The sequence below is a fragment of the Aythya ferina genome (assembly GCF_964211825.1).
Source record: "Aythya ferina genome assembly, chromosome: 9".
NCBI lineage: Eukaryota > Metazoa > Chordata > Aves > Anseriformes > Anatidae > Aythya > Aythya ferina.
In genome coordinates this window covers 16,539,709-16,556,010 of record NC_140305.1, presented here as the reverse complement: position 1 = coordinate 16,556,010, position 16,302 = coordinate 16,539,709, and the positions used below count along the sequence as shown (strand labels likewise).

At 44.3% G+C, this 16,302-nt stretch overlaps 1 long non-coding RNA gene across 1 annotated transcript; it reads right to left on the bottom strand.

Moving 5' to 3' along the window:
* Window positions 1-908: 908 nt before the first annotated feature.
* Window positions 909-2,034, bottom strand: LOC311441603. Its single transcript, XR_014696093.1, has 4 exons — window positions 1,929-2,034; window positions 1,761-1,833; window positions 1,401-1,520; window positions 909-1,288 (listed from the first exon to the last, which is right to left on the bottom strand). It is a non-coding gene; the product is annotated as an uncharacterized lncRNA (long non-coding RNA).
* Window positions 2,035-16,302: the final 14,268 nt, after the last annotated feature.

The window sequence follows — 16,302 nt, the reverse complement described above, 5'->3', positions numbered from 1 at the left end:
CTGGAGCAGCAAAAATCAGAGTGAGCTGGTGAGGTGGGACCCTGGCCACTGAGGCCATATCTGCCCAAGGGCTGGCACTGGGGTCACCCTAATACCCACCTTGCCCCAGCACTGGGAAGGTTCCTCTGGCCAAGGACACCAGTGGGAGTAATGGGGACATGGAGAGATAGGGACTTGCACCTTGCTGGCTTTCAAGGGTGACTGCTGTCTTGAGGAGAAAAAGAGAAAGCCTGGCACAGCTCAACTTTTTTTTTTTTTTTTTTTTTTCCTATTTTGTTCCACTACTTTCTATTTGCTAATCAGGCTGCTGGAAGCTGATAATAAAAAAAATAAAATAAATAAAATACAAAAATAACTAAATAAACCACCTTCTGTTCCAGCTACTTGTTTTTTATCAATTTCCTGTGGTACCGAATGTCTCGCCCACACTTCGGAGCATCAGGCAGGTTGTGGTGTGCATTCAGCTGGCACCATCACAAGTGTATTTAATGCCAGATGTGTCCCTAAATATAACAGGAAATCATCATGTTCATGTTTGCAACGAGCAGTTATTTTTTTCTTGGTAACATAACGGGATCAGGTTTTAAATAAAAGAAAACTGATTATTTGTGGACAGAGATGATGTTCTTCAGAACTGTTTGTCCACCGGGTGTTTGCTATCATAATTAAATTTATTGTTCCAGTTAAACAAAAGCAAGCTTTTCCCCAAAATTAATTAGTCTTCATAATTAGAAATTGTTTTTCAAGAATACATTCAATTTATATGCTAGAAATTACCTAGATTATGTTTTGCTGACAGCTATCAGAGTTGGCCATGCATACCTAATGTGCAGAGATATATTAATTACCTTGCTTAACTAGCTTGCTCAAATATATTAATAACTCCCTGCCTTGGAGAACTGCTGCTCCCTGGAAGCCTTTTATTGAGATGCAATTTCTCATGATGCAGAGTCCCTGCTTAGGTGACGTTCGTGTGTAGACAGAGGTACCAAAAATCAATCTGAAGGAAAACTAATAAAGCTGGCAGCCCTTTCACCTAAACCTGGTGTAGATGGACAGCTGGAGAGCAGTGACTTTCTCAGATTAAGCTGAAGTGTGGTAAAAGTAAACATTCCTTCTTAAAAATGCACAAGAAAATGCCACGTCCCATCGTTTTTCTAGTTTTTCCCTACTCCCGGCAGCTCTTGCCCTCCCACTTGTCTTTTCTCCTTTTACTTTCTCCTGTATGCAGCTCCAGGACTCTGAGTCCTTGTCGAGTGCTTCAACCACGATTTTCTCAGTTGCTTTTCTAGATTGGAAAGATATGCTGCATCTTAGCTTTGAAAGTATGATTTGGATCTTGAAGCAATGTTGCAAAGTTATTCTATTTGGAATGTAAACAAGAAAGGACTCCCACCTACTTTCAAGCCACAAGGGACACTGTGCATCTGATTTGCTCCTCCAAGTTTTATTCTCTTGCTGCTGTGTTTCTTTCTGGATCTCTTCTTCATGCTGATAATTGCTTTGTTGGTTTGTGTCTCCTCAGAAAAAAATAAAAATAAAAATCTCCCTATGTAAGCTATTCAGCAATGTCTCCCCTTCTTTATATTTAGTTCTACTTTGGGAAGAAAGCAGATTTGGTGAGCTTAAAAAATTCTAGTTAAGCTTGTTCATCCCTATCCAGTTAAGTACTTTGGCTGCAATTTTCAACAAAAGGAGGTTAAATTCCCCAAATCCCACTGAAAGATGTTCAGCCCTGTGAATAGTCTAGCCTTAAATACCTGATTTACTGGATCAAAATAAACTTCAGCATGTGTTATATACCTGGAGAGCTGATGCAACAATTATATCTGGCTGTAAAAGAAAGAGACCATTAAATTCCTTGTCAGTGTAATGGAACACACTGTGCTTTTTAAAAACAATCTTTCTACCTTAAAAAAGTTATATACTACGTTTTAGTTGATTCAATACCCATGACATTCAGCTATATACAACTCTGAGTTGAGGCAGTAGGAATATACGTGCTGTATATGCTGAAGCCAAGGTAGGCACAGCTGAGTGCTGAATTCCCTGATGAAGCAACTTGTTCTTCAGGTCCTTATTCCTCCCCATTTATTTTAATTGATCCCAGCCTGTGCTGAGTTATTTTAATGGTCTCATTATTCTGAACTTCTAATAACTGACTTTTAAAAGGAACATATTTCACAAAGACAACTTCAATAAATAAGATCAAAGCTATTCTGGGCTGACTGGGTTGGGTTTTGTCCTCTGCAAACAGAGACATATGCCTGATGCATTTTTCAAGAGTGGGGACTAAGGGAATTCAGTATTTAATATTAAAGGTAGGGAAGGTTGGACCATCCAGTAGTTTGCTTTGCAGATGTTAAAAATGCTGTGTTGCTTACTTTCACCTGGGGAGCAGAGGTTTAGCAAAAGCCCAGCTGGAATTTTAGGTACTCAATTTCTGTTTTAAAGATCTCTTGGAGAAGAATACAGTGTTCCCTTCGCGTGCTTTGAAAGCCTCACCTTTATTAGGAATACAGCAATTCGAAAATGCAAACCAGCAGAGAAAAATGCCAGGCAGTGATAACTGCAGCTCCCAGAGCTGTTTCAGTAGCACCTGCTAATGGCAAGGAACACCGCAGGGCAGGAGGGAATGGCCTCTGTGGTTGGAGTGTGCCGTACTGACAGCTGGAAGGGCAAGAAGGAGAAATTACATCCTTATTTTTCTAAATAATACGAAGAGCACTTGTATTGGTGTGTGGGAGTTCCCAGGAGCACGGCACAGTTTGCAGTGTGGCATTGGAGAGGAACGCTGACAAACAGCCTTGCGCTGCTGTTCTGGGAGACAAGAGGGAGAACTCCATTTTATTAATTTTTTTTAATACATAGAAGGAGTTACTGGGCAGCCAAGTGAGGCTGTGCTTTGCCAGGATGTTTGTTTGTGATCTCTTTTCAAAATAGATTTGTTATTTGCAAATGTGACACCGATGGGGACATTTCTGGAGGAAGGGATTGTCTCGCATGGTCTAATATAAAGTTCTAGAACTGATTCAAAAGTCACCCAAAAAATGCGAACTTAAAATAGCATCCAAAGACTGTGTTGCTTGTGTTTTCACCCATTGAGAAACTGACTGAATTTCTATGATACCTGATATTAATGAGCAAAGATGTCATTGGGACATCAGAAATGGGATTTGGGGTATGACACCAAGTGAAACCTCAGCAGTTCAAATATCGTTCTTTGTTTCTAATGTAGCAATATGGTATCATGGCTTAAAAATAGACAAATAAGGTATATTTCTATATTCTTAAATATTGATAAATCAGTTTTGGTTTTGACCAATCTTCTTCTCGTAGCCTAGTGTTTATAGGTTTATGGCTCAGATGCACGTTTCTTGTTACTCTTAGTGTGTTCAGCTCATTCTGTGGGTGCTCAGCCAGTGCTACAAATTAAGTTCATCAAGTCTTCAAATTTCACCATCTGTGAGATGAGGGCGATGTTAGTTATGCAGACTAGCCACCAAGGAAACTGGAGGAGGACTGCTGGTTAATTTTTGTAAATAGCTCCGAGGCTACAAAGCACCCTGTAAGCAATAAATACTGGTATTTTTACCACGGCATTTTCGATGGCCCAGGCAGTTTCTCCACCGAGAGGTCCGGCAATGTCAGCCATCAATTTAACAGCACGAATCTATCAGGACAGTAATACATTAGCTTCTAGCAATGCTGTGTCCTCCCGTTGCAGTTACCTTGACAAATCGCTCGCTTCGGAGGCACTGCATCAAGCACCATTTCTCTGACAGGGAAACCTGGGTGCTTCAGAAGTGCTGTGCTTGGAGGTGGAGATCTCAGCTCAGAGAAAGACAGGGCTGTGGGCTGAAACATCTCCCCTCCTGTCTGCAGAGGGACATCTGATGAAGGACAGGGTAAACAAAGACTAAGCAGGGAGGACTTTGCCATCCTGGGAGATGGAGGAAGGCACGAGGACCCTGAAATTGCTCGTGTGCTTCAGCGGGTTGGATGGGAAGGCTGCAGTTTTGGCTTTAGGGAATGTTATCGCAGAGCCCAATCTGAGTCAGTGTGTGTTCATGGCTCTCTTGTGGAGGCTGAGCAAATTGAGGTCAATCAGTGATATCTACGAGCTTATAGGGGAGAAAAATATTTTTTCCACACCTGCCCTGTGTAGCACTTGTGTTCCTGATGCAGAGCCAGAGCAAGGCTATTTCATCTCCCCTCCAGCTCCATCAGCACTGCAGCTGGATCTGTCACAACCACAGAAACCGAGAGCAAAATGCAGGCACTAAAAATTCTTAGGGACTCAGGCAGGGCAATGGCAGGGCTGCTGCTCTTGAGCCACTGCCATTACCTGGGTTAGCCAGGCTGAGCTGTGGATGCTCTAACGCATCCAGCTCTCCCCTGCGGCACCAAAATATGGGTTATTTTTGCAGGAAGAAGGGAAGCCAGTAGGCTGGGTGACTTACATTCAGCAGCTTGTTTGTGGCTGCGCATCGACTTGATGACAGAGTCAAGATCTGAATCCAAGCCCTTTGATCCAAGCCCACAATAAGCTGTCGAAAGCCTGTGGCACTACAAACCCCACTGAGCTGCTTGATAGCACAACAATAAAGGCTGTCGCTTTTATTGGTGAGACAGGCACTGCCAGGATGCCAGCAACATGCCACCAAATAGCTTTCAAAGCAATCAAAACTGGTACAGGCAATAAATGCGCAGTGCAGCATGGCACTGACTCAGTGGCTCTTATGGAGAAACTTGGACCTTGACCCTGCAAAGTCTGAGAAGGTATTTTATGTGAGCCCCTGGGTGGTCTCCCTGACCTCAGCAGGATGTTCTCTTGTACAGAGCTGCTGAGGGAGAGCTGCTGCTTGTGGACATCAGCTGCTGGGGCTAAAACCTGTGCACACAGCACACCCAGACCCTGGCAAGGCGCAGCGGTCATTCCACTGATGTCCCAACACTGCAGTTGGGATGCAGAGCTCTCCTGAGCACGGTCCAGCAAAGCTACATCCTGTGGAGGCTGCACGGCACCCCACCTAATAAGCACGTGCAATTTGTGTATGAAAGTCTTTCACCTTTCCAAAATTGCCAAGAGTAGTTCTTACAGGGAGCAAACCTCCTGAGAACCAGACCAAAGTTTATTTTGCAGTCGTAGCCTATTAAAGAAATTGGTTAAAATTAGTTGCGTGCTGCGTTCAAGTTGTGCATAGAAGCATTTTGGGGGAGAAAAAGCAAATACAGGTTTTTCCCAGTTTTCCTCAATCACTCAGGGTAACTGGGAGATTAAAATGCTGAATGATAAAAACCCCAAGTTAAAATTATAATAATTAACTCCAACATTGCATGTAATATCAGGAGAAAACTTTCTTATTATGTGTGTTGTCTTTAATTATAATTTAAAGGTTTGAGAAGGAGAAATTAATTATAGTTTTTATCCTGAGCTTGACAAAACTCAAAACATAAAGCTGATAGAGGATGCTCTGGAGAACATCTTACCCACCATTCAATTTAAACATCATTTAAGAGCCCAGCCTCCTGACGAGTTGCTTAGATTGCCAAATCATGATATTCCCTTGTCATTAAAAGCACAGTGGGAGACCAGTTTCCAGACCTTGTGCAAATGATAATTTTTCAGTAACCTGAAATAAAAACGCTTGGGTCATGATACCTGGCATTTTGCAGTAACCTTCTTCTGAGGGCCTGTAAACATTCGTTTCTCTCATCAGGTTGCAGGTGTTACTGTGACACTGGTCTGAAAACAGCACTTTTGGACATGATCTTAAGCTAATTTTCATCAGTGCTTGTATGAGCAGCCCATGATCTTTGCAGACACTCTGTGGCATCCTTACCATCGTGCTGTAGATCCTCTGAACCACTACAGCAAAAAAGCAAGTTCACATTTTTTTGCTTATCTCCTCCCGTGGAAAGCTTGAGATCTTCCTGGGGTGTGGGGCACTGGTGGCTGCTGTGCTCCGAAAAGCGAGGTGGCTCCGAGGATGCTTCTGTGCACAGCCACGGTAGGGATGCCCCATGGCTGCTCCTAGGATGCAGCAGGGTCTCCAGCTCCGTGTCAGCATGGGCTGAGGAGCCGTAGAGCACAGACGTCGTAGCAGGACCAGCAGCTCCAGCCTGGTGTACAGCCCAGCCCCCTAGAGTTCGTTCTGCTATGAGGAATAAAAGAAAACTCTCTCTCCACTGCACGGATCCTAATGAGAAACTCACAGATCTAACAGTGAGTTTATAGTGCTACCTCTCCTTTAGTAAATAGAAGCTGCTTTTCATAAATGCTCCTTATCAATAAGCTTAGCTACATTTTACAAGTCATAATATCCATCAAATGCCTAATTAAGTGAATCAGAGTTTATTTGTTGTTGCTGCCAATTATAAGCGATCGTCAGAACATTCCCAAAGTCATTAATTATAACTTATCTCTGTCTGTTTGTGTAATGGTTAAGCGTCGTGGCACTGAAGAGCAAACTAATATAATCAAATAAAGATGGCATAATCACCTATCCCTTACCACTGTGGAATTAATAAGATTTCTACAAGTCCAGGCCTACAATTAAAGGAGGCCTGGAGAAGATTTCTTGAGCCCATGAGAGTTTTGGTTTGGGTTTGAGGAAGAAAGTATTTATCCTTTACAAAAATCTGCATTGTTTTAATAGAAAATAAACGTTCTGTGTTCTGCAGCAGTTTCAGATGAAAGACAGGGATGGCATCCTTGGAGGAGTGATCTGTCGATCTTGGAAAGATGAATATTTATTCTCAGGTTGAGGGAGGCTTATAATGCTAGATCATTTCAAGTGTTCTAATTTAAAGCAGGTAATTAGTTATTGTAAGTGAACTTCAGAGATGAATTTCAGGGTATGAGATTTTTCTCTCGGTCTTGGTGTATTTGCTCGGAGGGAAGAAGCCATACACTGCAAGCACGCCTCTCTGCCGGCAGCCCTTTGTGACACTGAGTAGGTTTACGTGGTCCTTCTGTGTACAGTGGTCCTCTGGTCCTCTGTGTTACACGGACATCTTTGCTGGGGTGCACACTTCTTGCTGTAATCACAAGTATCCCAATATTGCAAGGATTTAAATAATATTTTTTAAAGAAAAAGTAATGCAGCATCTCCAGCCATTAATAAACGAGAGGTGGTGCAGAGCCATTTGGAAGGAGAGGTGGTCTGAGCTCCATGTATCATGGCAAATTTCAGCTTCATTTTATGGCTTTTGGGGAGCCTTTCAGCAATGCTATTATGTGTGGTTTTAGGAATTTCTTCCATCTAAATGGACTGGCATTTTGATAGAGAGAAATGCCTGCTGCCTTCTGTGATGTTCCTTATCACCTGAACACACATCGCTTAACTTTGTGCCTCCTTCCTTTGACTATTTCTCCAGTTATAGCTCAAGTTCAGAAAGTTAACGCTAGTGTTGAGCGGTACTGCTGTATTGTGCTGGTCACGGGCAGGACCAGCTTGTCCTGGTAACCAAAGCAAAACCATTTGGGCCTGGTTTCTCCTAGCTGTTGGTCAGGATCCACTTGTGTGATTTCCAGATGCCTTTGTAAGTATTATATTTAAATTTAATCTTATGGGCTTCATCCTGAACTCCAAATGCCACGGACTAAGTCAAGCACTGCCCTTTGGTGTTGAAGCACAGGCACATGCCCAGCACACAGAGGTGAGATTACACTGCTGGCACCAGCTGTGTCCATGCAAACCTCTCATAGGAGATAAAAGCTCCTCGCTTTGAGAGGTGCAACTGTGGGTTGCCAAAACCAGCCCTAAGTGTGTCAGCCCTGCCTGCACGTGAGCTCTGCGCTCACATGGTTTCCCCAGACCCTGAAGCACCTTATAAAGAATTTTTCCCCAAGTGCAGATGCTAAAGGACACCTCTAGCATTTCAGACCTCTGGAGAGCACAGGCTTCTAGCACTTCGCCCCAGTAGGGTGTTGTCAGCACAAATTAATCTTTTTCAACACAGCCAGCGGTAAATGCTGTGCAGCTCCCAGCAGAAGCATCGGGAGTGATACAGCCATCTAGTGCTGCCAGCTCTCCTCTCCTCTCCTGCCCCTGAATTGCAAGGTAATTTGCTTAAGGGGCGATGCAGATCTTGTGGTTTGATCTTTAACATTATTACACGGGGCAGTTTGAAAAACAACAAGAAGGAAATGGATAATGCAGGCACTGGGGAAGGGCATTCAGCCTGTGCTTGATTCAAGCAGCTAGTCTCCAGTGACCCTGAGTAACAACAACATGCTTTTTTTTTAATTATTTCCCCATTCCAGATGGGGAGTAGGTTTATATCCTGGTCAGATGAGTGGGGGAGTTCCCAGCAGAGAGATTATTTCTGGTTAAGGATAGAAGATCTGGCTTGGACCAAGTTCTTCCTGAGTCAACCCCACTGCAGAGCTGTGCTATGTCAGTGCACGTTACCATGCTGTGCACAGCTGCCCTCCAACTGTACCTGCTGCAGGTCTGCTCCTGTGTTGCGTTGCAAAAAAAGTTTTATCCATGGAAAAGTCTGTTTTCATTAGCATTTTTGATGTGCAAACATTTGGGAGTACCATCCAGCCTGAGGGCTTGACGTCTCAAAGCAATTTTGTTCTCTTTGATTCTGGGAATACTTAAGGCAGGTCTGCTTCTGAATCTCCTGGGCCCTCTCCTTGTTGACATTGTGCCAGGGCTCTCTTCGTGATCCGTGTCAGTCTGCCTGGTTCTCTGGCCAGCCCCCAAATACCAGCACTCGTGTCTGCCATGCATAGCCTGTGTTCCCTGCAGCTCTGTTTGCATTCTTTTACAGATGGCTTTTCAAAGCCACATCTCCTTGCCAGGCAGGGAGCACTCCGCTCTGCCCTGTGCCAGCCGCTGCAGGCTGGTGTCAGAGAGGCGGAGCAGTCCCAGGGGTCTGGAAGCAGAAGTGCTTTCTTCAGCCTTTTGGGGCTGGACTCAGGGCTTGCTGAGCATCTGTGCCAAGCCCTCACCGCAGCAGAGCCCACAGAGAAGGGGTGGAGCCCAGGACACCACTCCAGGCCTCCTTATTAATTTTTCCTCCTGCATCCACCACCCTCCCCATCGTTTAACCACAGACCCAGTTAGTGCTTCGTGCAAGCTAAGAGGAGCAGCCTGTACATGTTTAGGCATATATGTGAACAACTATAGGCATTTCCCTTGGCAGACAGGAATTAGAAAATTCTTGTGGAGAGCCAAAAAGGTCTTCTGAAACAACCCTCCTGATGATGGCAGCCAGGTTAGCTGGTGGTAAAGGAGACCAACTGTGTCTTGAGTAAGGAAAGAGCTGACTCAGCCGCCGGTATGAATAGAGCCAAGTTCAATAGCTTCTGCAGAGCAGAGCAAGTAAATATCAGATGTTAAAAGGGACCCAGATAAATCTTTGAGGATGCTTTCTGTGAGGTAAGGGGTTTTTGTTTTAAGACACTGGATTAGATTTATTGATATAGGAGTTAGTGGCTTATTTAAATTAAGAACCAAATCATCGCAGGGAAGTTTGTTATTTGGATGGTCATTTAATATTTATGAACAAGAATTGCCTGTAAATTAAGGGCTTAATCATCCAAGAAACTCCAGCAGAAAATTTCTCCCATATACAAGTACAAGGAGATTCCTGAGCTATTACCCCAGAGTTGGCTTTTGCCCATCTTGTTATAACAAAACACTTGCAAACCTCCTCATAAAGCTATAAATTACAAATTAATTACAAAATACCCATGGAGAACAGAGATGCAAACCCAGAGGAAATGCCTAGACAGAAAATGGCAGGACTGGCTTCCTTCCAGAGCGCTGGCAGGTCCCAGGGCTCGGGGTCATGCCACAGCAGCCCACTCTCAGGCAAACCTCAACAATCCTCAAAAAAACATCCAAATCTGTGGGAATGGTGCTGTGAAATAGATGCAGGAAGATATTCAGAATAGAAATCTTAAGGTACTTCTTTGTGGACAGCAAGAGCTGGGAATTCTGCAATAGACACTGCACGACAGTTACATAAAGAGGAATGTATATATGTACATTGACCTATATTTTTCCCCATAATTTTGTTCAGGATTACAAATTTATGAATATAAGGGTGTGGATATTTTTCAAGACCTCCTATGTGATTGTTTTATCTCCCCACAGGCCTCCTTATCTCACCCTTGCAGCAATGTTTGGGAGCAGCTCCCTGATTTACACCTTGCCAGCTGAGGGGAGCTTTCTCAAGGGGTCCTGGCTCAAGCCCCCTGGCTCCCAGACAGGCGATCCAGTCCTTTAACCAGAGCTTGTCTGGAGGTCAGGAGCTGTGTCTGGGGTCTGCAAGCACGCTGGGATGCCACAGGTCTTGTAGCAGATCCTGGGGCTAGAGGCAAGTCAGAGCTACCAACTGTTGGCCAGGGAGGTTTGAGCTAGTATGCTGGATTTATTCTTCTCTTGGAGCACAGTTTGTCTTGCACTGATTTGATGGGGCTGCAGCCTCATATTAAACCACAACAGCTCATACATCAGGTAAACAAATAGCAAGGTGATATTAAGTGAGTGCCTTGAAGGTGCCTCACAACCACCTGGAGAAGCTCTGTTGATCTTTCCATGCCACTGTAAGAGCAGGACCCATTCCAGGCGTCCTCCTGAGGACCTCTGGCTGTCCAAAGGGATAGTGCTCGGGTGTTCCTGCTTAGGGTAGCTGAGATGAGTAATTACAGCAATTGCACTTACACCTATGTGCTGCAGTCCTAACAGGCCATATTGCATCTGCTGTGACTGAGTAAGCCATTGGTGTCCAAGGCCAACTGCAGTTACCAGGGCAGGGCTGCCCCTTGAGCTGCTGTAGTCAATTCCTCCGGGTGTGTTTTCCCATTAGCAGACCTAGCTGAGGGTCAGTGCATTGCCCTGCCATTTTCTCTTCCTAAGCTGTGGATTAGGAGAGGCTTGTAGCCGCAGGTGAGGCTTAGTTCACTGACCTTTTGTGCCCTCACTTCTTTGAGTGAAACTCCAAATCTGGATTCTGCGAAGGAAAGGATGAAAATGGTACTGGAAAAAAATAATTTTTCAGGGTGAAAAATCCAATTTCATTGAAATTATAGCAGTAGCCCTAGAAAAATGTGAGGGTGGGTTGGCAGTAAGTTTGGAGGCAGTCCATCTGCTGATTAAATTTGATTTTGTACGTATAGCCATGCTAAACCCCAATTATCGTTATTCAAGAAAAGCACCTGGATTAATCAGACCTGCCACATCCATCTTTTTCTAATGCCTATTCCAAATTTATCTGACTGGCTGTGACTTCCAGAGAGGAAAATTTCACCAACTGATTTAAAATACCGATTACTTTCCAGCCCTTATCTTTCCATGCTGCAGGAAGGAAGAGTGAAAATCAGCCCTCCCTGCTTTGTTCCTCCCTGGTGCGTGAGGTGCCCAGAGCTGGCTGTGTGGCACCCTGGGGACCTGGGGAAAGTGCCTTCATCAGGGCTCCTGATAAAGGGACCAGGTCAGGTCAGTGCTGAGGTTTCTCCCCTTTTCCATTGGTAGTGTCACAAAGACCAAATAGCCCCAGTGTTGCTGGTTTTAAGGTGAGTGACAAAGTCCATGCAGGAGAGCATGGTAGGATCCAGTGTGGGGATGGAGGTTTGAGTTTATCTTGAGCTGTAGGAGCCTGCAAACACACAGTGCAACAAGTGGCAGAGAGTGCAGCAGGAGGTGATGGGTTGCAGCTCACTGTTGGAGCCCTCCAGGACAGTCCCCAGCCCTTCCCCTGGGCCTCCTGCCCCAGGAGGGGCTTTGCACAAAGCACTTGCTCCAAATTTTGCAATGACTGCAGAGAGCTCCACCACCTCCTTCCTTGCAGCCACTGCTGAACGTCTTTAAAGAGCAAGTGTTGCAGCCAGACACGTGTGGAAGTGGGCTGTGCTGGTGAGGAGGTGCCCCTTGGTGGGGAAGGTGCTGCTCTGGAGAAGGCCGCAGAGCGAGGGGAGCGGTGCTGGGAGCAGGCCGTGGCTTGGCTGGCAGCTTGTGTGCTACAGGCACTGGTGGAGCAGCTGGAGGTGGGCTTATGTGACTGGTTCCAACCTTTATTAGTGCTCCCATCCCTTCCATAACATGAGGTTATCTGGATCTCATCCAGTGATAAGCTCGTGTCAGGGGAGAAGAGGGTGAGGTTTGGTAATGAGACTGTTCTGCCTCTGACCACCAGTGATAGCCGGGCTGTCTGAGGGATGCAGGCTGACAAAACACCCAGCTGAGCTCTCTAATTGCTTCTGGCCACTGACTCAGTGTAACAGCCTGTGGAGTCCCAGTCCCTGTCCCTGCTGGCTGGGATGCCTGAGGAAGAACAGCCTTTGCCACTACTCAGGCCTCTCTCTTGAGCCAAAGGAAATCTCTCCTTAGTTTGCTTCAGCAAGTAAAGTGACAGAGCTCTGTAGGTGGACCAACGTACTGAAAACCTGTCAAAAGTGGTAGCATTTTCAGAGATGCAGAGATGTTCAAGCTAGAAATAAGTAGCAGGTCTCAACTCTTTCCTTTCTTAAAGGCAACTCCTGTGTTCAACTAGGCAGCTCTACAATTTCCAAAGCTAGCAAAAACTGATCTGAAGGCAGAGTTCAAATCTCCAGCAAAAAGGCAACCACTACTGGAACACACAGATGAGAGACAGAGTAGATTCGCCATTGTTTGTGATCTTTTTCTTGCAGTTGGATGATGTTCCTTGTGATAAGCTGGTGCTAATCGGAATTGTTTGCCAGGTGTAAGATGTGCCAAGTGGTATCCTCTGGTCTGCATTACACAAGAGAGTACAAATACTCTGTTCTGCCTCTGGCATCCACAAATCTCTGAAACCCGGGAAGGCAGGGTAATGGCCTCGTGGGCTGTTGCTTATGGTGTGTGACAGATATGATCACTAGAAACCTAGTGACCTCCTGGGGAAAGTTTGGATGCTTGTGTGCATTTGCTTGGATGCAGATTAAATATTGGTTATGAAAAATGCATCCAGAGAATGTGCGTTAGTGAGCTTTGCAATAGCCAGCCTGAAATATGGAAAATGATTCAGAAACTGCCAAAAGTTGGCTTCTTCTCCCTTTTTGATCTTTGGCTTCACTGTACCTTGCTCTTGTGAGGAAAGAACACAAGGCTGTCTGCTTGCTTTGTTAAACAATTCCAACCTTCTTCTCTTCATACGCAAAATGTTTATAATCCTCCTGCCCTCTCTTGTGTCCCAGAACATCTTTGTCCTTTAGCTCCAATGGACCAGTTTCCAAAATTTTGACTCGGCACTCTGAAGCCTCCCCTGAATTTAAGTCATGCGGTAAAATTTCAGAAGTTAATAACACATTTTTATGGAGAGGAAAAGCATTTGAAGAAAAGCACTGGAAATTATGCACAGATCAGAAATTCTGAAAGATTTTGCAAATTCATAAAGCCTTATAAATACAAAATGAGCTTCTCAGGGGGACAGCGTGAACACTTCCTGAAGCCAGGAAAATCACCATGTAAATAGCCTGAGCACAGTGAAGTGCTTTCTGCCTACTTTCTGGCAGCACAAATGCTACAGCCCTCTTCTCTGAGGTCCTACCTTTATAAGCAACCACCAGCACAGCCTGTATCTTTGCTGGATTTCCCCACCCAGTTTTGAATTGCTGCCTGACATCTATTCCGTGCACAGTTTTGCAGCTCTGGGAGTGTCAATCCTGGGACAGGATTTCCTCCTCTCCTTTACTGCACTGCTGCCAGCTCCACACAGTTTCTGATCTCTCCCCAAGCAGACCTCCCTTGCTCCACAGCTTTTGCCCTCACAGTCTGTTTCCCGATGAACCTCAGTACCTTACTTCCTAGAAGGGAGACAACCCAGCAAAGGGAAATATTTGGGGACTTATTCCTCCTCACTCCCTCCTTTTGCTTCAGCCTAATATCAAAATCTCTTTTTGAAGCAGCAGCCTTGCTCTTGCTTGGAATAATTTGGCTTTCCCCATCTATTCTGTAAAGATATTTCTTTTCTGTCTATCACTCTGACACAGGCAAAGATCTAACATTGTGCCTCCTGGAACATTCGAGATGTCTATGATGGCTCTGCAGAGCAATTGGAGCCACAAGGACTGAGCACTTGCAATGGTGGTGAATTTGGCCAGAATTTTGGTGCTGTGTGTCATTGGGCCAGGTGTATATCCAGATGTGACTGCAGGGCAGAGTAATTACCAATTTCCTATTGGCAGTGGGAAAAGGATGTGGTCAAAAGATGAGGTAACCTTGATTTACAGAGGACATAATCAGAAGAAAGACCTTATGAGACAAGTATGATCTAAACTAATCAGGCCAGACCAGGATCCAGGTCTTTGGATCCTACTGGAGAACAGCCTTCAAATGTTAGCACTGCTAATTAGTTAAGCCAGATGCCATTATAAATAGAAGAAGTGACTGAATCTTTTTGTGGCAGTTAGGCTGTACAATGAACTTATTCATTTCCTTTTTAAGAGCATGCTGATATTTATAAGGTTATTTGTAATTGTTCATTAGTGATAATTATTTGGTTACCAAAAAAAAAAAAAAAAAAAGGAAAAGCTTGGAAAATTTTTATGGAAGAATTGAACTGTATGCTTATGAGAAACTAACATCAACTCCTTCAAGTCAGCAGCTAGGGAAGATTGTCAAGGTAGCAGGCACATTTACTTTTAAGCAGTGCAACACTATTTTTTCTGGCTGGCATGAATTTCAAGCACTCACATTTCTCCCCTCCCCATGTTTTTTTACTGTAAAATAACCTCTTTTCCCACTGGCTGTGGGACAGGGGACAGTGGGACATTACCTTGAAGAGATAAGAGATTGTGTGCAAGGCTCAGCATTTGCTCAAACTCCTGTTCTCATCAGAATAGTGACCCATGATACATGGAGTAAATTCCTGTGCCAGAAAATCCCCTGATCTTTAACATGTGAGGAGCTGCAGCAGCCTAACAGCTGGTGCCTCATTGCCTGTGTTCCAGTGTTGCCCACGTGCTTGACAGTGAATTAGCTGCTAATAATGGATAGCCAGGCTCTTCTGGAGTGAAACATTTACAAGAACCGACATGCTGCCAAGTTTAAAGCCTGGGAACACAAGGCAATTTCAAACCTGTCATTTCCTCTCAGAAAGGGGATTATTGCTTTGTTATCAGCAAAGATACTGTGTTATGTAGCTTTCCTGCCCTTGAATTATCTAGGTCATATGGAATGGCTGTGGGTTATGTTGCAAAATACATCTTCTGGGTCTGTGTGTTTATATAAGGTGTATATAACTACATAAAGCTCTAACCTGGAATTTGCTGCTCACATGCATACATGGTGGAGTTGCACAGAGCACAGATACGTAAGCATTAGTACTTACAAACTTGCCAATTGCCTCAGACAGCCACTGGATCAAAGATTTATTGCTAGCTCAGCTCCCACAGCATTCACGATGCTTCCTGTCAGGGGTCTAAGAAATTGGTGCAATACCTAAGGCACTGATTGAAGGTAAAGTTGGCAAAAAGAGAACAAAACAAAACAAAACTTGCTTTTTTTTTTTTTCTTCGAGCCACAAGTCTTTGGCTTCAGTAGCTGAAATCCACTGCTTTATCCAGACTTCAAGGAAAGGTGCTCTGCAAGCTGCCTCTTGATCACAGCATTTCTATAGCTATGCTTATTTCTGGTCTTCAATACGTAAAGGATCAGGTAGGTGATAACATTGCCAGTTCATGTGGAGTGTGGATTACACTGTTGCATGAGGAAAGCTGCAGTTGATCCCACTTTCACTGAGAGTAAGGCATCTTGTGCTCACTGCGGGGTTTTGCAAGGCATTTCTGTGGTTCCTGATGCTCAGCGCATACATACTGGAGCTAAAGCACTCACAAGCCTGTACTGCAGAAAAGGGAGCAATGCGGCTGGGTTGGACCTAGTTCTTGAAAAGACTTGGAATCCTAAACCAGAAAGGGTTTTGCAGCCATGCTCCGGCTTTCCAGTAAAGCCATGCTTCTGCTGCTGAGCATCTAGTGAAAGAGCAAAAACCACAGCAGGCAAATTCACAGTAAGCTGTGGGTTTGTAGGAGAAAAAAAAAAAAAAAAAAAAAGGAAAAAAGAAAAAAGAAAAAAAAAAACAAACAAAAAACAAAAACAAACAAACAACAAAAAAAAAAAACCTTCTACAAATGTAAGCCTTGTTTCATTTCTGATATGATATTGAAGCATACAATGATGATAACATACACTAATACTTCATTCCTATCTGGTAATTAACAATACAAGTATTCTCAGGGTGCTCTCCAGTCTTTTATTTTGCATATGTATTTCTTCTGCTCCACATTTTTTCAGCTACATTGGCCTGAAAAAATCCCAT